At 48.2% G+C, this 25,220-nt stretch overlaps 1 protein-coding gene across 1 annotated transcript in view; it reads right to left on the bottom strand.

The window, feature by feature from the left end:
• The window catches only part of MAF1 (MAF1 negative regulator of RNA polymerase III), a 125,479-nt gene extending 100,951 nt beyond the window's left edge, over positions 1-24,528 (bottom strand). Inside the window, exon 1 of the mRNA XM_086966429.1 lies at positions 24,251-24,528. The gene's annotated coding sequence lies outside the window, so the exon portion shown is untranslated. The remainder of the gene's footprint in view (positions 1-24,250) is intronic.
• Between the last annotated feature and the right edge of the window lie 692 nt (positions 24,529-25,220).

Here is a 25,220-nt window from a genome sequence, read left to right as displayed (position 1 = left end):
GTACGATTACAACACAGGCCAAAAGGCAGAGCTAGGTATTTTCGCATTACATAGGGTGAGCAGTGTGTGTGGGTGTGTAGGGTGAGCAGTGCGAGTGTGCAGGGTGAGCAGTGTGCGAGTGTGCGAGTGTGCAGGGTGAGCAGTGTGCGAGTGTGCAGGGTGAGCAGTGTGCGAGTGTGCAGGGTGAGCAGTGAGCGAGTGTGCAGGGTGAGCAGTGAGCGAGTGTGCAGGGTGAGCAGTGAGCGAGTGGGCAGGGTGAACAGTGTGTGAGTGGGCAGGGTGAACAGTGTGTGAGTGGGCAGGGTGAACAGTGTGTGAGTGGGCAGGGTGAACAGTGTGTGAGTGGGCAGGGTGAACAGTGTGTGAAGGGTGAGCAGTGAGCGAGTGTGCAGGGTGAGCAGTGTGCGAGTGTGCAGGGTGAGCAGTGAGCGAGTGTGCAGGGTGAACAGTGTGTGAGTGGGCAGGGTGAACAGTGTGTGAAGGGTGAGCAGTGAGCGAGTGTGCAGGGTGAGCAGTTTGCGAGTGGGCAGGGTGAACAGTGTGCGAGTGGGCAGGGTGAACAGTGTGCGAGTGGGCAGGGTGAACAGTGTGCGAGTGGGCAGGGTGAACAGTGTGCGAGTGGGCAGGGTGAACAGTGTGTGAGTGGGCAGGGTGAACAGTGTGTGAGTGGGCAGGGTGAAAAGTGTGTGAGTGGGCAGGGTGAACAGTGTGTGAGTGTGTAGGGGCAGTGTGCAGGGTACGAAAACTCGAACTAAGTCCACCACCCACACACATAAGACCACACACTCACCACCACCACCCACACACTCACCACCACCACCCACACACTCGCCGCCACCACACACACACACACACTCGCTGCCACCACACACACACACTCCGCCACCACACACACACACACACACACGCCGCCACCACACACACACGCCGCCACCACACACACACACACACACTCGCCGCCACCACACACACACACACACTCGCCGCCACCACACACACACACACTCGCCGCCACCACACACACACACACACTCGCCACCACACACACACACACTCGCCACCACACACACACACACTCGCCACCACACACACACACTCACCAACTCGCCACCACACACACACACTCACACACTCGCCACCACACACACTCGCCACCACACACACTCGCCACCACACACACACACTCGCCACCACACACACACACTCGCCACCACACACACACACTCGCCACCACACACACACACTCGCCACCACACACACACACTCGCCACCACACACACACACTCGCCACCACACACACACACTCGCCACCACACACACACACTCGCCACCACACACACACACACTCGCCACCACACACACACACACTCGCCACCACACACACACACACTCGCCACCACACACACACACACTCGCCACCACACACACACACACTCGCCACCACACACACACACACTCGCCACCACACACACACACACTCGCCACCACACACACACCACCACATAACCACACCCTCAGTGCACGCTTTCACCGGGCACAAACACCACCAGCCGTCAGTGCGCGCTTTCACCGGGCACAAACACCACCAGCTGTCAGTGCAGGCTTCCACCAGGCACACACGCCACCAGCCATCAGTGCACGCTTTTACCAGGCACACACACCACCAGCCGTCCGTGCACGCTTCCACCAAGCACACACAGCTCCAGCCGACAGTGCACGCTTCCACCAAACACACACCACCTCCCAGTGGAGATGTGTGGCTCGCTGGTTAGAGCGGCAGACTCTGAAGCAGAGATCAGGCCCGGGACCAGGGTTCAAGTCCCGGCATGGCAGGGTCTTGGGCTCAATGTCCGCGGACTCGATAATTCTCGCCGAGGCGCCTACTCTAATCATGGGTCCCACGCTGCAACTCTGGGCAATAGCTTGCTTAATCTCCACAACGGCCCCAACAACACTGGGATGCCTGGTTTCACCTTGGGGATGCCCATGAGGGGCATCTCACAGGGAGAGCCAGGAAGGGTTCCACAGCGTTATACAGCGCCGGGACACCCCGTTGCTGGGGCAGCTGTGCGCTTTACAAGTATACTACATTTACATCAGTGCACAATTTCTACAGGCACACACCACCAGCCATCAGTGCACACATCAATTGTCAACGTATCCACAATTAACTATTGTAGCAATCGCAGTATGGTGCACTTTACTTTTAAACATATTCATCTAAAGCGCTGCATGCCACTATTGCTACAATTCCAATCCAACCCACATAATTCCTCTACACACTAAATGCATACACTCCATAACAAATGGCTAAACGACATTGCCATTTTCAATGCTATTAGCTCTAACTCAAATAAATCCGAGACCTATTGCATTTCCAATGCGTGTTGCTATAATTGTCCTGGTGTCTATCAACCCTTGAATACAATATCCATCTGAACTATGCCTTCTAATGAAACAGGATCTTTATTTTATCCACCCATATTGCAATGCCCTTTACAATAAAATGTCTGTTTAACTAACTTGTCATAAAATATTCAAAATTAAAAGGGATCAGGAATTTGCAAGGACGTGTACCTCCTCTCCATCAAATATCACAGAAACGGTGACTGTATCATGGTGTGCACAGCTTAAACCCGAGAACACTAAATGTTGGGCCAAAATGTGAATTGCATGCAAGAGTACACACAGGTGATAACAACAGAGTGGGTAACATCTAACCACAAACTCATCCACAGCTGCAAGAACCAGTCACCAGGGAGATGTAGAAGAAATGAAGAAATGCTTCTTCCTCAGCGACATCACGCAGAACAGGACATTTCATCATTGTGCAATGAAAAAACCCAATGCAAAACAGTCTTATTTTTGGGAAAACATCATTTATATGACAACCAGTAAACTCGTTTCGGCAGTGAAGACTATCCTCTGTCCCTCAGTGGAAGTCTACAGGGAGGAGTTACAACATCTTGGATAGCAGTGAGGGGCGTTATTGCGAGAGTAAAGATTCACTAACAGGTTACAAATTAGATGGGTGTCTGTGGGAGAAGAGATTCACCTACATGCAGAGAAGAAAAGGGGTGTCACTGTCAGAGGAAAGCTGTCATTTTCGGCAGAAGGGTAATTTACGTACAGGCAGTGAAGATGAAGCGTGTGATTGTCTGCGGGTGGAGGGGTTCACTTCACAGGCAGTGAAGTAGAGGGGTGTCAATGTGGGTAGAGGGATTCCCTTACAGGCGGTGAATGAGAGGGGTGTCATTGTCAGTGGGTAGAGAAGTGCCATTCATTGCCTGTTGGAGCAGAGGTTCACCTAGAGAAGGTGAGGAGTGTTACTGTCTGGGAGGAGGGGTTCACTTGCAAGCAGTAAAAGCGAAAGGTGCCAGGGCCTGTGGGAGGGTGGATCACTTACAGGCAGGCTCTGACAAAAAGAATCATTATGGCCGATAGAGTGTTGTGTTTTAAGCCGAAAAGAATAGGAGTCAGTAAGCCAGTATGCAATGGGTCATCACTAACATCTTTTGTCATTTATAGACTGCAGTGTCAAAGGGGAAGGGACTCCAAATATCCCGAAACCTCTCTTCCCAACAATACTGATAATCACACTATGGATACTTGTACAGTTTAGTATGGCCTAGATGACCAGAATAGTATGTTTGGCAACAATATTTGAATGCATTTTTAAAAGAGGTAACATACCTTAACTGCAAAGTTTGAATATTTTTAAACAGTTCGAATTTACTAGAATAAGTGTGAAAAATTAGTTAGGGGCCCTGAAGATTTACTTGTTTTTTTTTTTAAAACTTGGGGTGGGTTGGAGGTAGGGCGCGACTTTAATAAGTTTGAAGACCGCTTCTCTAGGCAATGCAAGTTATGGGGAATGTATTACGGTGTGCCTTTTATTTGATACCAAACTCAGACAGAGGTCCACATAATTATACACTATAGGAGAGGCACAAAATGCAATTCCTTCAATAAATAGGTTTCCTTAATACAAAGCTGTCTCCTTAAAATAAATCATATTTACTACACAACATGCAGAGAAGAATTAAACAGTCATGTAAGACAGCAAAGTGCAATATACAAAGAAGAGGGAGGAACAGAACATTCCCAAAAAGCAGAAGTAAAAATATTACAACACATATACCAGGATGAGTAGAAATTAAATGATTACAACCTAAGAAATAACATTAAAATGTCCTAATAGACAGCCAAAAAAGTTGTTTTTTAAAGTAATAAACAAATCTCTATTACAGAGCATTTTATTGGGTGGGGATAAAATAAATGAGCGGCCTCGTGAGAGGGATGAAAGTTACATTTTAGGTATGGTGGCCGTAGCAAGATGCACACTTTTGCAACCCTGGACAAACAAGGAGCAAGTGATTAAGATATTGAACTTGTAAACAACTTATTACGCAGAAACTCTTTTTTTCTGTATTTGATCCAAAATATCAATAATTTCTTTGAAGGGCAACAAATAAAAGTCTCTGCAAGAGCATCAGCCTTCTGATCCCATGAGGTAGGTTCCAAGTTAGATAGCGCTGTGGTTTGTTCCCCAAAGAACTCCCACAAAGCACCTCATTTGGACTGGCTTAAAACAATATCTATAGCTAAGCTAATGGATTGGCACAGACTTTAAAATCTGCTTCAATGCGGATCGAGCTAAGCCCAAATGAGTCATTTGCTCTCTCAAAGGACCTAAAAAAATGTTAACTGTTCTTTTAACGTAAGAAATAGTTCAGATTTCGGGGTACCCCTAAGTGTACCCTCTTCCCCCCAAAGGAGGGAATTGCCACACCTCAAAACCGCTGCCAGGGAGGAGATATGTGAGGAGGCTAAGCCAAATTCAAGAAGTAAAGCATGAGGAGCGCTAAAGAGTTTAAGTTATAGGTTTGCCGCAAGATTCAACCTTGGGCCTTATTGAGGGAGAGCCAATGGTTCTTATCCAGCACCTTGGCAGCATTAGACAAAGAGGAGGAATTTTGACCCTGAACACTGACAAAAACATGACCCGCCCTAGCCTCCCTCCCCCGCTGAACATGCTGTTCAGCACGGCTTGCTTCTCTGAAAAGAAAAGAACAAGCATTTACAATGCAATGTTTTTGCCTTTGTTAAAGTTAGAGCGATTGGCATTGCTCTTGACATTTTTATTTATGTTTTTTTTAACATAAATAAATGGCATTGAATTGACCCCTTGTAACCGAATATGAAACTGGGTTAGTGGCAGAACAGTCACCTGAGAGGGGCTGCAGCAGGGGAGGTGATTGGGGGAGGGGAGAGGGGTTGAGGGGAGATGGGTGGGTGGGGTGAACATGCAAAAACTAGAGGTGGGCTAGAAGGTTCGACCCAGATGCCCTGTTCTGGTTCGGCTCGAGGTCCTCTGGCAGTCTCGAGCCAAAAGCAAGCAGAGCCGAGAAGCAGGTGCTACTGCTGGGTGGAGAAACTAAGAAGAGAGGGCGAAAGGCAGAGCAAAGGAGCCTCAGCGAAGCATTCTAGAGCCAAAGAGAGAGAGAGAGTGCGGAAGAGAAAGAGACAAAAAGAGAGACAGAGGAGGAGGGAGAAAACGAGGGGGCGAAAAGAGAGAGTAGCAGACTAAGGAGAGAGAAACTGACAGAGCGAAGGATGGAAAGAGCAAGGAAGAGAAAGAGACAAAAAGAGAGACAGAGGAGGAGGGAGATAACGAGGGGGGCGAAAAGAGAGAGTAGCAGACTAAGGAGAGAGAAACTGACAGAGCGAAGGATGGAAAGAGCAAGGAAGAGAAAGAGACAAAAAGAGAGAGAGAGGAGGGAGATAACGAGGGGGCGGAGAGAGAAAGTGACATAGAGAGCGAAGGATGGAAAGAGCAAGGAAGAGAAAGACAAAAGGAGAGACCGAGGAGGTAGAAAACGAAGGAGGGGTGAAAAGAGAGAAACGGACCGAGGAGGGAGAAACTGACAGAGAGCGAAGGATGGAAAGAGCAAGGAAGAGAAAGCCGAGGCAGAGAGCGAGATGGAGCGAGGGTGATGGCTTAGCTCGTTTTGGCTGCTAGAGCCAGGCCCCTTACCCAAGTCTTCTCTGGCCTGCCCACTGTTACAGACGACTCGTAAAGGCCTCAAAATCACAACGTAGTTTGTGTACACAAACACTTTGTATGAGTCTTTCCACTATAAAAACGCATTTAAATGTGATCATAAAGTTAATGTTTCCACGGCAGGAAAGGGTTTGAATAACTACCATGCTGGGTGGGGTGCTGGGGGGCTATGCAACTCAACAAGTGGGGTATACATGCAAATAACAAGAGGAGACTTACGATGTGTAGATTTCCAACCTTTTTCAAAATGTTTGTGAATTGACCCCTGTATTTTTATCAGTTAAATAAAAAAATTGCTAAAGTAGATAGGCCTATTCTCCTCAACTCCAGCAGATACCTTAATGCGAATGCCCTTCAATAAAGTTTATGTGTAACCTTTGGGTATGTGTAATTTTTGGGTACACCAACATATTCACAATTTCAACTGAACTAGTGTGGCTTCAAACCATCTTTTGTACATACTCAAATAGCATCTTCCTTTTCCCAAAAGCTTCCTTGACACTAATGCAGCATCCCCAAAGATTTCGAAATTTCCAAAAACAAGCAAATTGGACCAGTACAGCACAGGCAGCCATTTCCATCGCGCCCGGCTCAGCAGGGTCGCACGGGGTGTCAGCGACCCCCCTCGCGTGCGGTATTTCACAGCCTCGACTGTAATGAGATGCGGCGCGCTCGCACGGACAATTACTGCTTGAAATTTGTGTTTCTTAATATACTCCATCTCCAGTGGGAAGCCGCTGCCTAATCATCAGCATAAAGTAAACATTAGCGGTGAAGGATGAATCCACAGATTCTCATCTGCTAGTTGGACGGGGAGGTAGGGGCGAGCAGGGGGATTCGCAAGGACCTCATTATAGTTTGCAAGGAGGGGAGGAGGGCGGGAACGGGTACACACTTTATTAATTGTACACGCCATAAAGATATTTCTCTCTGGGGTGCCGTGTTTGTACAGCCTTTAAGCTCGCTGGCCTTCCTGTGCGCTCTGGGTCCCCTCCCGCCGGGCTGCAACGGCGGCCTTCCTCCACCTCCCCTCTCTCTGCCAACCCGAAGATGGATCTGCCAATCCCGGTGCTCAGAGTCCCTTGTTACTGTCCTCCTCTCATCAACAATACATAAGATGAACTGTCAGGGGCCTCAGAGTATCACTGGAACCCCGTCGACTAGAATACACATTCCTTGAGGACTGCTGAGGTTGTATGGAAAGCCACATCTTGTATTCTCTACAGGGCACAGGGGTGACGCGGATACATCACATATTTGACTATTTACCAACCCATGAAACACTTGAGCAGTAGGCCACTCTGCCGCTTCCCCGCCTCCCTCCCGGGGTGCCGTTCTTACCTGCTGGACGGGGGTGTTGGGCCCCGGAAACCTGCTGGAACCGTTTCGGTAGGGTGAGGGGGCCTGGAGCCGGGTCCGGGTGGAGTGCGGCCGCCGCGCTGTGTCTGTGTCCGGGCTCCGGGGGCGGGGAAGGAGTGGGGAGGAGCCGTAGGAGGAGTGGAAGGCGGGCACCCACGACAGAGCCACCACCAGCCGCGCCACCCACCAGGGAGTACGTTTTAATACAGGGTGGAAGCAGGGGGCGGGAAGGGGTAGAATCGGCTGCGTGGAGGAGGGGGCGGCGGCGGAACTACCACAATTCATCATTTACAATGGTTCTCCGGAGGGTCGACAGTGCAGGATCATGGAAGCCAATGGAATTATGAGGCAAAAAAATTTAAATTATGCAGCAGAGCAGATTAATGGGCATTGTAGAGCGGGAACGGGGGCCGGAGACACGGGGGGCGGGAACGGGCATTGTAGAGCAGGAAAGGGGGCCCGGAGACACGGGGGCGGGAACGGGCATTGTAGAGCGGGAAAGGGGGCCCGGAGAGCGGGAGGGGGGCGGGAACGGGCATTGTAGAGGCAAGCACGGTCACCAGCGGGAGGGGGGCGGGGACGGGAGACGCTGCGAGCAGGAGAGGGGGTGGGAACAGCGGAAAATTAAAGCAAGCACTCACCTGGACTTCTTCCGGGTGCCTTCAATGCCGGACCAGATTCGGGGGCGTTCCCGGCTTTTGGCTGACGTCGCGTGACGTCGGCAAAAGCCAAAGAATCTCGGGAACGCCCCCGAATCTGGTCCGGCATTGACGGACAGGCCCATCGTCCAATGGCTATGCTCCATTTATGGAGCTAGCCAATAAATGACGGGGGCCGTTCCAAAGCACACTACAGTTCTCATTAGGTTTTCGCCTGCGCGAAAAAGCTGCGCAGAGCGCAGCTTTCGCCAGGCACAACCTAAAAAAAATCACTTAACTGCTAGAGGATACGGTCCGCAGCGCTAGTGCCACCACAGCAGACCGCTTGAAAAGGGCCACGGGAAAGCGCGGCTGCCCTTTAGCGGGCGGCCGCATTAAGTGAGCGCCCCTGGCAATCTGCAGTGGTGGCCTTTTAGATCGAATCTGCCTCAGCCGCCCACAGTTGCCCAACAGCCAAATAGCCTACAGTCCAGTGACAACAATCGTGGGTATTCTTTTGTCTCCAAATTTATTCAAACAAACTTTAATTATCTCAGTTCCTCTTTTTTGCTACATCAACCCTCGTTATAGTTTAACTCTCAGGAACCCAGCTGTACCCCCCTCAAGCATGAGATCGGGGCAGGTGAGAAAAGCACCAACAAAGCCCGTAATTTAAAAAAACGCAACAGTGAATGCCTCCTCCAATTGCCCGGGTGTACTGGCCGAATACCTCGAGCATCCACATCCACAATCCCCCGGGAATATACCTACAGGTTTCGATCCCGATTTAGGATTCAACCTCAAACCCTGGGAGCCCTCAGTACAAGAACAATTAGGCAAAACCCACTTGCCACATCCTGCCGCAGGGGGATGGCTACAGCGGAGGAACACTGGAGAAACGAGGCTCCAAAAACAGGCAAAATAGCCCATCCAAACCCACCGACTAAACAACTTTCATTAAGGGGCTATTTTAGGAGCCTAGCACCATCGGCGTCCTCAAAGAAAAACCTCAGTCCAGCAGAACTGTCTCAGGCTCCCCCTCCACTCCCTACGAAAACAGCTGCCACCTCGAATCAAATTCTGATCCAGCCCATGATTCACGCGGCTGCCAATGAAGGCGAAAGTTCTTCGCTATTGAGTTCAACAGCGACGACGGACTCTCGCAACACAGACTCTCCAGATGCCCCTGTAGATAGTGGACTGTCTCAAACATCAGGACAGGACTTCACAGTCAGCTGAAATAGAACAGGTCCTTTCCCAAGTCCCCTTTTTCAAAGAAGCCATTTCGCCAACTGCTCAGTCCGCTAACAACTCAAGTCAGTTTTCTCCATCAGCATCAAATCAGATCAAGCTTTATTCGATTTTGTAGTACAAAAAATCATAAAAGCATACATGGTATTGCAGAAATAAATAAGACATATTGACACGACATTAAAATAATTAATTCAACAGTTATAGTTGCGTACAAAGCTAAGAGTAAATGGTATAAGGTCCTGTCATTTAACTTTAACACATAAAAAATTGTTTCCTACTCCTGATTATACTTTTGAAAAATGAGACTATTTCTCTTGTAATACATTCAATGTCTAAAATCTGCAGTGCAATAAAAGCTGGGCGGCATTGCTTCAGACCCCATAATTTTAAAATAGGAATGATCCTTCTCCTTCTGTTTGCAATGTAGAATTTACAGAATATTACTAAATGCAAAGTAGTTTGCTGGGAAACCTCATCACACGGGCAGGGCACAGAATTTTAGACCAGTCGTTTATTGAAGGAAAGCTTACCAAACGATGGAAGATATCAAGTCTGAAACCAGTCAGAACTAGCCTATCATAGCCGTTTGACATATCTGTTAAATAAGGCTGAATGCCATAGTTACTTAACAGCATTGGTAGTGAGGCTTCTCCAGCAAATCTGATTTCCTCCAAGTGAGCCATACAACACATTTTTAAATGCTTTTCTGGAAATGTTACCCATAGACAGGGGGTCATCAAAATAGCCGGCATGCCCCATATCATTCGCAAAATCTTTAATGTATTTCAACCAGCGTATTTCAAATATATGATCCAGTCTCTTAGGATTTCACAGTTAAATTCTGTATAATTTGTGGATCAAATACGATGCCAAAGGACCGGTAGTACTTTTATTATATCTTATGTATGGCACTCCCAATTCTGAGTGACATATATAGGTTGAAGTGCTGCATGGGACTGCCAGCAGGAACCTTAAAAAGGCGTGCTCTGTCTTTTGAATAGAATTCATGTTGCAATAGCCCCATATGCTACCACTATATATGGCTGTCCTAACGCATTTCACGCTGTAAATGTGAAACAGTTCCAATGGAGGTTCCTTCCCTAACTTCTTCGAGAAATTTACCAGAGCTGAAATTGCTCGCATAAAATGCACATTTCTAGTTTTAATGGCTTGGGTCCAAGATCCATTGGAATCAAGTAAAATTCCTTAATAGGGATAATGTTGTGGTCTTAGCTACCTTTTCGTGTCAATGTAAATGGCTCTTCTCTTCCCATTTCCTTTCCCACAGCTCATTATAAATGTTCTGGATGTATTCACTCTCAGGCCCAGATTGTTCATATAATCATTCCAAGTGTCAAGGGCCTGTTGTAAGGCCAATGGAGTACGGGTCATTATCACAGCGTCGTCAACATAGAGAAGGGCAGGCAGGGGGTGGCTGGCTATCTGTGGTAGATCGCGACATTTCCCAAGCATCGTCTGCTCTAATCCATTAGTGTATAGTGTAAATAGAAAAGGGTCCAAAACGCAACCCTGCCTGACCCCCTTCTCCACGCTGAAGGGCCCCGTACACTCACCGTTGGTCCCATACCGGACTCTGGCAGACATTACTGTAAAACTACCTCAGGAATTGGATTAGAGCTGCCTCCACCCCCTACTGGCTAGAATATTCCATAATTTCTCATGGATGACACAGTCGAAGGCGGCCGTGAGATCTACAAAAGCCAGATGTAATTGGCCCTTACTTGATCTTGTGTATTTCCCCATTCAAGCCTTGCTCTAACGTGCCCAATCCTTTCCTAAATCCTAATCAGCATCAAAATTTCCAACTGCAAATTTACTCAACAGCTAAAACAAGAGCACAAGTATTCTGATCCCCCCCAAGTTGTGTTTCATCCCCGCCCTCTGTCCAATAACCTCAATCCATAAATTCTACTAGAAAAGGCCGACCAAACGAGTAATTCAGAAGGGTTGGGAGAGAATGTCATTCTCTCCCCCTAGATCTACTGTTTTTTTTCAAAAGAACCTCAAAGCCCGCTGCCCAGGTAATTATCAATTGACCTCAATGATCTTTGGTCCCAGTTACAGCAAACCTCGGCAGCTGCCCTAGCTTATCACTCAGACAAGATGGCCCTGCAGGTGCACCTTCTGAACACGTTAGCGGTGTACACTGCATGAATAGACCAAAAACTTGAGACACTCATCTTCTCACTACCAAAGCCCAATTCCAAGCCCAATTGGTCCAATCGGTATGCAGCTGTTCCACCATTATTGATTCTGTATCATCCTTACCACAATTTCTTTCTTCAATGTTAACCAAAATCAAGAAGCTACTGTCAACAGGGCCATTAGACACTCTGCCCCTAGCTCTCAACTCAGTTGAGGGACCCACTGTCTTGGAAGTTTAATCTCCACCCACTTCCTCGCATCATACGGAGTTAGGAAGATAGTAAAGTAACCCCCACAACATCAGCTCAACACCACAATACACACAGGCTGTCAAAACGGGAAGAAAAAGACGACGGAAGAGTCGGAACAAACACGCCACCGAAACCAAAATCCAAATGCTAGCAGCCTCGTTACCATCAACTCAGACCAAGCACGAGAGCAGGTGCCCTCGTCTGGAAAGGAAAAAAAAAAAAAAAAAATCGGTCCAGAGTTCAGCAGCACAAGTCCCAACTCCCCAGACCGATCCTCCACAACTAAATACCCAACAACAGGGGCCTCTCCAAGATCAACAGCCCCACTCACAGTATTCCATGTAAGTAATATCTGGATTCAGTCAATCTTCAATAGCCAAGCCTGCATCAGGTGTAGTGCATCTGGGAACTGAAATTCCCTTGACGCTGCCCCTAGACACCCGCCCTAATTGTCCATCAACAGAGGTGGGTATCACCATTACCCTCTGCAATACACAGCCAAACAACCCGCTCACCTGAATCTCTCAAATTTGTCAAGCGACCAACTGCTGGCGCCCACGAGCAAAAGACTCTTTGCTTTACCACCAACTATTAAACATCGTGAGCCGTCATCTACATCGGCAGTCACATGTCCGACCCAGCAGGTTTTTAATCAACAATTCATCAGTCGTAAAAGGCTTTATTTTCTTTGAAGCTCCCAGGCAGCCTACCACCAACTCAGGCAGCACACTACTGCTAACCCCAGAGTAGGTCTCAAGAGGCCCCCATGACATCCTAACTCGTGGAAACATACTAAGACTTTTTAAATCATTACCAGACTTGTGCGCCTTGCAATCCAATGACATAATCGCCATTAAATGTAACAGACGAAACAACCGAACGCACGCTTGGGTCTTCAGCAATTCGAGAACTGGCCAGTCAAAAACTGATTAATTTAACAAGATGCCGGTGCGTGCGTCGGGTGTGTTTACATTCGGGAAGCAAACCCTACAAGAGGGGCCAGGGTCAGGGTGAAAGAGGGGCCAGGTAGTGGTTTCTGCAGAGCCCTGTCGGACGGCGTTGTGGGATAGAGTCGATGCGGGACATGTGCTGAATGTTTTTAAACCTTTAATAAAGTAGCGTAAAGGCGGAGGCTCGACAGAAAATGAAGGTTGACAGCTGACTGGATGGTAATACGCAATGCAGTAGTGTTGGCGGGAGAACCTTGGCTAGTTCTCGGGTTTGCAGATACGTTGCCGCGGTGGACTGAACTAACTACAGCTTACCCGGGCACGAGCGCCTGCAGCTCCCAGGTGGGCCGACCCGCACCACCCATATCTTAACTGGTTTCCCAAAACTGATTACTTTCGGCTTGTTCGGTGTCTTTTCAAAAGCATATAAATCAACGTGCTACCTTGTCTCAGAGCATCCAGGTGTGACGTGTAAACATGCCACTGGGCGATTTTATCACAAGTACTTCCTCTGTGGGAGGAGGGGGGAGGGGCGCTGGGGGGTAGGAGGCACATGAGAACGAGCTTGTGTAACAACATGCTTGTCTGATGGAGAAGATGCTTCCACTTAAGAATGTACCGATGTAATCACGTTGTAAACTAAAATAAAACAAGTAAGGCTGTGTGCCAGGAGAGAGAGGGGAGGTGCTGGAGCTGGGGAATAGATGGCCGTGTGCGAAGCACTTGGAGAGTGTATGCTGGCAAATGGTGGGGGGGGGGGGGCGGGAATGCGAACGAGCGGAGGCAGGCTGGTGTGGGAGGGGGGAGGTGCTGGTGTGGGAGGAGTGCTGCTAGGGGAGGGGAAGCCTGATGCCGGATGGGGGCGGGAGAGCCTGGGAATGCGAGAGGCTGGGCTGGGCTTGAAGCACTTGGAGAGTGTATGCTGGCAAATGGTGGGGGGGGGCGGGAATGCGAGCGAGCGGAGGCAGGCTGGTGTGGGAGGGGGGAGGTACTGGTGTGGGAGGAGTGCTGCTAGGGGAGGGGAAGCCTGATGCCGGATGGGGGCGGGAGAGCCTGGGAATGCAAAGAGGCTGGGCTGGGCTTGAAGCACTTGGAGAGTGTATGCTGGCAAATGCTGGGGGGGGGCGGGAATGCGAGCGAGCGGAGGCAGGCTGGTGTGGGAGGGGGGAGGTGCTGGTGTGGGAGGAGTGCTGCTAGGGGAGGGGAAGCCTGATGCCGGATGGGGGCGGGAGAGCCTGGGAATGCGAGAGGCTGGGCTGGGCTTGCATGCGATGCGCGTGCATGTTCACGTGAACTTCATGAAAACCGCGGGGCTGAAAGCCCTTTAGTTTGAAGATGTTTTCGCCACATGAATTCTCGCTCCGCTCGATGCGCTTGCGCACATCGATAGGTCGCGAGACCTAAAAACTGGGGCATAACAATGTCAACGTTCAGTGCCCCTTGTTATCCAACAATACTGGAAAATAATCAGACCCAGGCTTTAGGTGATAGTTTGGTCCTCTTCTCCGTAATAAAGTCAGCAAGCCGTCGCTCGCCCACAGCAACCCAAGAGCACACAGCAAACCCCCGAAAAGGCCGGCTGGTCATGGCTCCCAGGGGCCCTAGTGAGAAGCCGGAAATATTGAAATACCCCCAAACCCGGCCTATCAATATGTTCCTGGAACTTCAATGGCCTTGGTCACAAAATCCAATCAGCAGCCACCCTTGGTGTTTTAAAGGAAAATGATATTGTTCTACTGCAGGAAACCTGAGCAGTAGACAGTATTCGGGACGGGGAGGAAGTGGCCAATCGATTCACGAGAGGAATGATGGCAATAGGTGACTGGATGGCCACGAATTGTCTGAAACTCAATTCAGAAAAAACTGAAGTGGTCATCTTCGGTCACCTCTCCCCGGGCTGGTCACCTGTCTGGTGGCCACCATCTTTCGGTCCCCCGCCGAGTCCAGCTAGCAAAGTGAGAAATCTAGGCGTCATCTTCGATGCTGGCCTCAATTTTATGGCACATGCGAATAAAACTGCGGCTTCAGCTCATATGAAATTGAGAATGATTAGGAAAATACTACCTTTCCTACCGAACACGGCCGGGAAAACACTGGTCAGCTCACTAGTCCTGTCCTCCTTGGACTATTGTAACGCTCTATTCTTAAATGCCCAAGTCCGAGTGACAAATAAGATGCAGTCAATCCAAAATGCAGCCGCACGAATGCTGGCTGGGATCCCCAAGTTCGCACCAGTTACAAACATCATTAGGGATCTCCATTGGCTCCCGATACGCAGCCGTATCAAATTCAAATCGATGTGTATTGTTTACAAGTCACTCAATAATCAAGGTCACCACTTTCTCAAACAGAATCTTCTCCATCATGTCCCAACCCGATCTCTTCGTTCCTCTATTCAGAACTTCTTGGCTGTGCCTTGCACTAGAACAGTCACCTGGGGCGACAGGCGTTTCCTGGTTGCCGCCCCTAGACTCTGGAACACCCTTCCTGCACATATCCGAGCAAGTCCCTCCCTGTTCACATTCCGCAAACAGCTAAAGACGTGGTTATTTGACCAATAGCCTTGTATATCTTCTTTACCCCAGTTGCTGATCCATCCCTTAACTAGCGCCGAGACGCCCACGGGTATTCGCCGCGCTCTACAAATGTCAATAAATAAATAAATATTCTCATTAAAGGTCACCTTGAATTCTCGTATTTTGCAACAAGACAGTCCAAGTTTGGCAGGCCGAGTGGCGGTCTGGCGATCTGTGTGTCAACTAAACTATCACAGTCCACTAAGCAGCTAAAATTTGAGGATGACTGGCGCTCTGGAATCCTTCTTGGCAGTCAACAGACCGATACTCAATTGCTTCTCCTGAATGTTGACATATCCCCATGCACCACTGAGAAAAAAAATCTAAACTGGATTGCCTGGCCGCGACCGCTTGCAACCTGCTCAGTGAGCATGGTAGTATACCAAGTATAATTACAGGATATTTTAATACCAACCTTTACTGCAACTCCTTTGAGGAACCAGAGTTCGCCCCCTCAATGGTTCCATCACACCTTGCAACACAGTCAGTTCCCGTAGGAAACAGACCATAAAAATTGGGAGAATATGCAGTCATTCAGCTAGGAAGCGTAGGTTATACCATATTGAATGGTCGTTTCCACACAGATACTCCTCCAGCTTGGAAACAATCCTACGGCCGAACTTTCTCCTTTCTGGACTTTTCCCTAGGGAGCATGGTAATTCTCCCTTTGAGTGAGAGTTATCATATCATACCAAACTCAACGCAATTCTGGTCTCTTGTAAACAGGGGCCAGCGAGGCGGAAGTAGCTATGGCAGTGCAAACATCAGTGCTGACGAATGGTCGTCTTTTTTATCATCTCATTTTAAGGGCAACATCAACAAAGTGGCCAGCCCCAAATTACCTAGTATAGCCAACGTAAAGATACCCTCCACGGAGGCTACGAAGCCAACATGGCCGGGCCCTAACCTCTGTCATTAGTCCTCTTGAAGAACCAGTAAATGTGGCTTGTGGGGACAACATCGATTCACCCTTTGTGTCAACAGTGACACCGGAAGAACTAAACCATAAGATTCTACGTTTAATAAAGAAAGCCAGAGCTGATGGTGCACCTGGGCCAAACGGTCACCGCAAGGCCGTGTTTAAATTGGAAGCTAAATTCTGGACGGTCCATCTGACCCCCATGTTTACTTACTGCAGGCTAAACAACACTGTTCCTGAGTCCTGGAGGGGTGCTGTCATTCATCCCATCTACAAGAGCGGGAAGAGAAACAACCCCAGTAACTATCGAATGATAGCACTCTTAGATGTTGAGTCTACATACTATGCCAGCATCTCGTTAGAAGAGCTGCTGGCTTGGGCCAACGAAACAAAGCACCTCGCCTTCAATCAGATGGGTTTTGTGGCCAACTCTGGCACAACAACCAACCAACTAACCCTCTCTGTTTTGATAGAGAAAATGTCAGTCCAACAAACTCAATTGCACTGCTGTTTCGTAGATTTTAAAGCGGCCTTCGACCGAGTACCCCGGGGCTCGTGGCTCCAGAAATACGGCATACTATGTAGTACCAACTAGGTGCCGTAACAAGATCAATTGTCTGGAACAATATTCTGCTCTATGCCACATACCTACCATCCCTGTGTGGCATACAACAGAACAATTTGTATGGATTGAAGAATGAGAGTGGAATGTCTGAACTTTAGGTAGGATTAGGTCTTGAAAAACTGAAAGAATGAAAGTATGATTAAAGTATGAAATGTTACTGGGTAGGTTCAAAAGAAGAATGCAATTTTGTCACTTTTATCTTTTTCTAAATTGACTATGTGTATTGTGCAATATTTGTAAGATAATCATGTGTTATAGATGTATATAAATGCTTTCTACACTAAAATAAAAATACCTATATATTTGCTAAAAACCTTCTCTTGCAAATATTTGAATCGTGTTAATCTTGTAATGTGCAGTGCCAACTTCTATGTTTATCACCCCACATATATTGGGATCCCAGATTTGGGACCACATCATCAACTGGCGGGGTACGTTCTTTGTTGAGTCTACATACTATGCCAGCATCTCGTTAGAAGAGCTGCTGGCTTGGGCCAACGAAACAAAGCACCTCGCCTTCAATCAGATGGGTTTTGTGGCCAACTCTGGCACAACAACCAACCAACTAACCCTCTCTGTTTTGATAGAGAAAATGTCAGTCCAACAAACTCAATTGCACTGCTGTTTCGTAGATTTTAAAGCGGCCTTCGACCGAGTACCCGGGGCTTACTGTGGCAAAAACAAAGTCCTGGGTCGTTCCCCAGCCTCTGCTACTCGCAATAGTTCAACTTCATTCTGATACATGGATTAGAATCAAGCTGGGTGAAGGCTCCCATGTTTCTAGGAAGATCGAGACGAGTAGTGGAGTAAAACAAGACTGCGTGCTGGCTCCACTCCTTTTTAACATGTTTAAATCGGATCTCTCGCAAATTCTTGACAGTGTTAACTTCCACCCACCTCAATTAGACGGAGTACGTATCAGCAACCTCCTACACGCTGACGATCTGGTGCTGCTTAGCCATACGAAAGTGGGCCTATAGAGGCTACTTGAACTGTTCCACTATACTACAAGCAACTTCTTAGAGTTGAACTTATCAAAATCAATTTAATTTGGGAAGCTAAAGAAGACGCTTGGAGGGTGGCACTTTAACAAAGTAAAAATTGACTGAACACCACAATACAAATACCTGGGAATATTTCTTGACACCAGAAGCTCATTTGTCCAACAGAAAGAAGCACTGGGGACTAAGGTTCTAGCCCTAGAAGTTGCCGCCAGTAAATGGTCTAAACAAGCATTTGCAATGCAATAGGTCTCGCATTATTAAAGTTTGAGCTATTGCCACTGCTAAATAATGCAACACCAATAGCTCAAAGTTTGATAATGCGAGACCTATTGCATTGCAAATGCTTGTTTTTTTTTTTTTAATTGAGAACAAAATAGTTCGAAAACTTTGTGGCCAAAGACCATGAGAAACTAAAGTGAGCTATTGCCTTTGGCAATTGGGTGCGGGCGGTGAACGGGAGCGCGTGTTGTGGGTGGATGGGAGGGTGGTTGGAAGAGGATAACAGGACTTGGCACTCCCAGTACCTACAAGAAGTGAGCGTTCTTTCTGTGACTTTATTTTAACATGGTGTCTCTTAACCTGGAATAAAGTTCATCCTCCCAAAAATATGCACACCCATCCCTGCGGTCATCAATCGGCGAACTTGTCATGGTTGTTTGTTATATTGCCCCTGCATTTCAGAGGAGACTTAATTGCCTCTATCTTAAATAGAGTGCACGCTGCCACATCACTTAAATTCAACAGGCATGGAAAAGCCGTGCAACCCCAAGACTCCCAAGCACAGGGAAGTAGTCGCCATATACCCAGTCTGTATGCATACATAGCGGTCACCACGGAGACTGCATCAGTTCCAAGGGTGAACAAATTAATATTGCATATGCTGGTGAGGCCATTTTAAACTCGAGCAGAACAGAGCTCGCTTGTTGAGTGACTTTATTGTGGCGTGGCAGAGGCATGTCTCTGCGTATAAACACTCCTGTGTCAGTGTTACATTTGATGACATTCCCTCGCTTCACATAGGACTTAATCAATCCCACTCCTGCGCAGTACATGGGTTTCTGTACATAAACAGGGACTTATGTGAAGCGGTGCCAGAGTCCGTGTGTATGAGCAGCAGCCCATGAAAGTGTTGCTTCCTGCACAAGCCTGTTTTCTTTCCCCGTTTGGGGTAGATGAGCACCTTAGGTTCTAATGCTATGTGTGCAGTGAAGGATACCGGGGCAGCTGACTGCATATGGCCGACAGGAGAGTAAGGCACAGAAGCAGACAGTGTGCATTGCAGCTGGAGGCTAAACAGTACCCCATAGGAAATGTGAACAGCAGCACGGTCAGGCGAGGCACTGCAAACAGCAGGCTATGGGTCTGCCGGTGTGCAGGGCTGCAGTGAAGTGGGCAGTGGCCACGGCTGGTAAGTGCACCCGCTGTCTTGTAGAGCAAGCTTGATTACACAGCTAGGGAGGTTTGCTGCGTTAGTTATTCCCCACATGCCCTTTTCCAAGCTCCTGGCTACAAAACTCCAGTGTTCACAATGCCTGCAAGTTTGAGTTGGCAATATGTTGCAATGAAACAGGGCTAATCCAAACCAGCGGAAAAAAAGACGACAGCACCGAAAGTCTACTCACGTAGAAGCTGTTTTCGTAGAAGAGCGCCATTAATTAAATTGAAGTTTATGACTTAAAAAAAAATCTAAGCTTCTGACCCGAGTACTGGAAATAACCTTTGCGAGGCAGCATACGTCATATGCTGAACAGAGCATCCTCTCGGGTGTAGAGTCATAGCTTACACAACAGGAATGTTCCGGTCACCTTGGCAGTCGTTTCTCAAACAAAACGGGAACTGGTAAAGCAAGTGCGCCCTATTTATGTATTTATTTATTTCGAGTCTTATATAGCGCGTGGTTACCCTTGGGCGTCCCGGCGCTTGTCAAGGAGTCCGTCGGACCAGTGCGAAGCCAATCCAGCGTGTTAAGATGGGAAAAGGTGTGTTTTCAGAGACTTCCGAAAACGAAGAAAGCATGTCTCACGAAGCAATTTCAAAGGGAGCGAATTCCCTTGGGTGGCTGTATGCACCGAGAATCTTCTACCTCCAGTGCGAGCTTTGTGAACTCTGAGGACCTGTAGCAAAAGTTTTTGATCAGAGCGAAGAGCTCTATTGGCTTTATAGGGCACCACTAGCATCCTTAAAGAAGGAGGACCTTTCCCTTGAAGGATCTTGTGGGCTGTACAGAGAGCCTTAAACTTGACCCTCTCTCTTACCGGGAGCCAATGCAATGCTTCCAAGGCGGGCTTAGCTGATTGCCTCCTTGATGTGTTAGTCAACAGCCTAGCAGCAGCATTTTGCACCTGCTGCAGCTTACTGAGGTGGCTTACGGAGCGCCAAGGAATATGGCATTGCAATAATCAAGCCTGGAGATAATTAGCCCCTGGATGAGTAACCTCCTCGATGGCAAGGGGAGAAGGGGCAAGACTTTACGGGGTGAACGAAGAAGCCCAAAACAGACCCCCGCCGTTTTCTTGGCCTGAGTTTTAAAGGAGAGATCCTGCTCCAACCATACTCCCAAGCTCTTGATCTCCTGCTTGCGGCTGGGGAGCTCCCCCAGGCAGCTGGGCCAAACGGTTAAGGGGAGAGAGGGAGTCTTGTGCCCCAACAGCATTATCTCCGTCTTGGAACCGTTTAGTTTAAGCGACGATTCACACATCCAGGTGTGTACATTAGTCAGGCATAGGCGCAGCGCATCTGGGTTCTTCTCCAGTTGAGACAATGCGACCACCAGCTGGGTATCGTCAGCATAGCTGACAATTTTTATCCCAAAAGGGGCCACCACATCCTCCAGGGGGGCCATATAGACATTAAACAGCGTAGGGCTCAACGAGGAGCCCTGTGGCACACCGCACTGGAGGGGGATAGATGGAGACTTCTCGCTGCCTTCCCATACCTGATGAGTACGACCACACAGAAATGACCTAAGCCATTGCAACGCCACTCCTGTGACCCCCGCATTGGACAGCCGTTGGATCAACAATTGATGGTTTACAGTGTCAAGGCAGCACTGAGGTCCAGGAGGATCACTGCCACTGACCCTCCTGAATCCAAAATGCTCCTTGCTTCCTCAACAACTGCCAAGAGGGAGGTGTCTGTGCCGTGCCCTGGCCGAAAGCCCGTTTGTGAATCTCTCAGCAGGCCATTGGATTCCAGAAAGACGGATAGTTGTTGATTAACCAGTCTTTCAGCGATCTTACCAAGACCCGGCAGTAGAGAGATGGGCCTGAAGTTAGCCAAATCTGACGAATCCAGATTGGGTTTCGTCAGAAGAGCGTTTACAACCGCTCTTTTCCAGCTCGGCAGCACCACACCCTGGGTAAGGGATGCATTAATCAAGTTCGCTATAGGGGCCGCAACCACAGATGTTACCTGTCCCCAACATCAGAGCTCGACAAATCATAAAAAATGCTTTAGACCTGCAGGTCTAGTAAACTACAAAATCTCCTCTTACTAACAAATGAACTTGACCTCAAACTCTGAAAACTGAGCAAATGTGACAAGTTAAAATTTAAAAGCATTTTTATTGCTCACTTACTTTGTGAGCAATAAAGATGCCTTTAAATCTTGCTATCTTGTCACGTTTTCTCTGCTATCAGAGGCAGAGGTCAAGTGTCAAGTTTGTATTCTTACTGCCAGAAAGGGCGAGTAGGACCTAAAAATAGCTCGTGCTTAATCAATCTCACTCGCAAATGCGAGCGGTCGAGTCAATTTTTCGAGCCCTGAACATACCATGAAAGCTGCTTTCGGCGACACATCCCAGCTGTTCCTCGTGGAGAGCCCAGGCTGGAAGGGGCGAGGGCGGCTCCGGGTCCGCCTCGCGCCTGCACAGGTGGATATGCATCCGCCCACATGCGTCACTGCAGGCTTCATCGGCTCGGCTGGGCCGGGACGGACCTCCCGCTAAACACTTTTTCCACTTCTTCGTAGAACAATGGAGAGCTGTTCAGTCGGAAGGCTACCACTTCGGAGGGTAACAGCCCTGCAATCCAGAACGCCGGCCTATGTGTACTTGTTAACTTTCCAAGTGCTTTGGACATATTTTATTTCCTGCTGGCTGGTGTGTGTCGGAGGATTGCGCTTTCAAATAGCAGAAACCGCCAAAGTGTCTCCGTGTGTGTGTAGCCAGACATCTCCAAAACCAAGTCTGAAAAATTGCACGGCTTGCAAGGACTGAAGGGGGACAGGAGATGTGCACATTGCGTGATTGTACGTGTGTGTTCACATATCCAGTCCGTCCTGCGCGTACCCACCTCATGTCTCCCTTCGGAGGCAAGTCAGTGACAATAAATCTCACTGGCGGCAGCGTTTTTGCACTGCGGTCGCCAGGCGAGACCTAAAAAACTGCCTGGTTCCAGATTAATTCCAATGTTTAAAGTGATGAAAGCTAAGATAACTTGACACATTGACGTATGGCCATGAGATCACAAAGGGTACCACAAACATTCTTTTAAATAAACTAATAATCAAAATGTTCAAATGTGCATTTCATCTGCATAGAGGCCGTCGCGTTTATAAAGTTTTGCAACAGATTGCGCAATACCGGGAAAGTTCATTGGAGGACAGACTCTAGCAAGAAATCCAGAAAGGTCACGCCAGTCACAAATAATGGCTTCACCTGAATCATAGTTTACAACTACTCGGTGTCAAGGAATTTTGGGGAACAAATCCCCCCCCACCCGTCGGCATTGAAAGCAGTCATCAAGAAGAACGTATGGTTGTGGTCCTTTCAATCGGATAGGGCAATATTGTCAAAAAGGAAACATGCCTGGGCAGTGTTCACAAATTTTAAACCAGCAGTTGTACACTTTATTTATTTAGCACGTTTGCACTTTATTGGAAAAGAAAGTTCCTGGCTCTAAGGATGGGGGAATGGCCTTTTTTAACCCCTTCGATGCTCATGATGAGTTGAGCTCGTCATGACCACACCCATTTTCATTAGGGCCCAGCACAGGAGAAGGATACCATCAGCAGCGACGGTGTTAAAGAACTTCCAAAAATTGAGCCAAACGGATAATCACACCCAATGCAGGCTGTGCGGCTACCATACTGAAGGAATGGAACACATAGTTTGCCTATGTCCCGCAACGCTCACCATCGTACGACTTCTATTGTGAGATGAACGGATTAGGCTCGGAATTCGATCAATGCGCCAAGCTGTAAAGGCACGAAGTTGAATATTGGGTTAACAAAACTTATTACCAAGGTGCAAAAATGCTGGAAATCATTGCCGCTTCCAACCACTCCTCATTATGGCAGTGCGGCACTCCATCCCTGGGTCAAGTAATCACTGTCCACCTACCATCAATCTGCTGACCCCAACCTGGTACCCGAGTCGATCACTAACTGCCAAGAAGCTCTGAGAGTTTTAAGTAAAATGTTAACTTTGTACCTTTTGGCAATTTTATACAGTGCTTTTTTTACGCTGCAAGTGTTTTTATATTGTAAGGGTTTTTTTAACCAACAATAAAGATCTTATACATACAAAACATGACCAAAGTGGCGACTCCCACAGATTCTGTAGAATCTGTGGGAGTCGCTACTTTGGTCATGTTTTGTTAGTGTTCGGGTTCAAAATACCTCCTTCTTTGTCCGATTCTGTAGAATCTGTGGAGTCCACAAGCCTGGGGAAAAGCCCTACTTACACAAAGTTTTGTGCAACTTATCAAACAAGCAGTGAAGGGGCGTTATTTGGCCTGGGAGGAGGAGGGGCTCTTCGTGGCAGTGAAGTGGGTGCGTTGGTCAAAAGAATGAGCTATTTCTTTAGACGGCTGTAAAGCAAAGCGGAGGAAAGAATTTGACCAGGTAAAGCATATATTTTATAGCAGTATGTCTGGGGGAGAGATTTGATACACCTGGGGGGATGGGGTTATCTTCCTTCCGTATAGACAAAGAGCACTGCGGGCGTTGTTTAGTCGGGGAGGGCACTAGGGTCAGTTTACAGGAGGATAGGTTATCTTTTTGGTTTACGTAGCTGAGGCCTTCTTGGCTCCAGGGCGGGAGCAGGACAAGGATGGCCTCCTGCTCGCAGTCATTGTCGGAGAAGGTGTGCGGTGGGGGTGGGGTGGGGGGGCGGGGTTATTTAGCAGAGTCAAAAAGGTAGTTTTTATTGATGGGGGGCTTTTGTAGACTAAGCGCGATGGCATTTTATTGACAAAGGAGGGTCGTTACTTAGTTCTGAGGCAGAGGGGTTGTTAGTATCGGGAAAGGGAGGTAACAGTTACCCGGGGGGGGGGGCGGTCTGTGGGATGCTTTATTCCGGAAGGGGAAAAGCATTTATCGATTGCCAAGGGCCGTATAAATAAACACACAGGGCTTACAGCAGCGGTGCCTGACCCTGGATGAATTGGGGTCCTCGGTCACACATAGTTTCCGGGAGGGTTCAGTCTACTCCAACGGGCTCACCTTCGGCTCCTTAGTAGTGGGCGGCTCCTCTCCGTCGGTGCGATCTCGCCGCCCCCTGCGGACTACGACTCGAGCAGCCTCTGAGCCCCTCCATGTCGCTCGGTGGGGGTGGGGGTGGGGGGCGGACTGACACGAAGGCCTCAGACTCACGGACAACGAACCCCAAAACCAGCGACGCCACAATCGACGGAGACAACAACAGAACCTGAGCTCCCACCCACCGAGCACGCAGCAATGTCATTGGCCGCCGTCGATCAGTCACGTGATCCGTAGCCGTCAATTCTTCCACTCTACCCTACGTCTTAAGATGTATCTTTTTGATGATTGGACCTTACAGCTATCAGTCATGTACTCAATCCAATCAGAACACGATGAAATCGTCCAATCTACAACCGTGCCCTGGCACTTGGCAAAAGTACACTCTTGCTAATACCTCTGGGGCACTGCACAAGACAAGGATCCCCAGGGGTTCTAAAATTCCGCTCACGGGGCATCAATTTAGCATCCGCTGAATGCTACACTCAATGACCAATTCAATACAACATAGCTTTATGTGCTCTATTAAAACAACTGAGAATTTCCTACCTAATATTTAGACTACTGGCAGGATTAGTTACTGGTAATCGTCATTGTTTAGTTTTTTGTATATGAATGTGGCGTTGTGTAATGTAACTTGTGCTCATGGATAGTCCTCCAATACCTAATACTGTTAAATAATCCACAGGAACTGGTTGAGATATTAGCTGATTTAATGAACAGCACAGCAACATGAACAGCAGTCTCTTGGTCCATAGGAACAGTGCAACTGACCTGAAGCCAAGAACACAGTGGTGTTCTAAGAACACTTAAAGAATAACATGCAGGATTTAAAGATACAGGAAAATGCAATGAGGTGAAATGTAACACACCTCCTTCCAATAGAAAACAAAGAAAGGGGTTAAGAAACATAATCATCAAATTTCACAGGAAG

Source organism: Lissotriton vulgaris, chromosome 4_1 (assembly GCF_964263255.1).
Source record: "Lissotriton vulgaris chromosome 4_1, aLisVul1.2, whole genome shotgun sequence".
NCBI lineage: Eukaryota > Metazoa > Chordata > Amphibia > Caudata > Salamandridae > Lissotriton > Lissotriton vulgaris.
The sequence above is the reverse complement of the archived record's forward strand: the minus strand, read 5'-3'. Positions and strand labels throughout refer to the sequence as shown.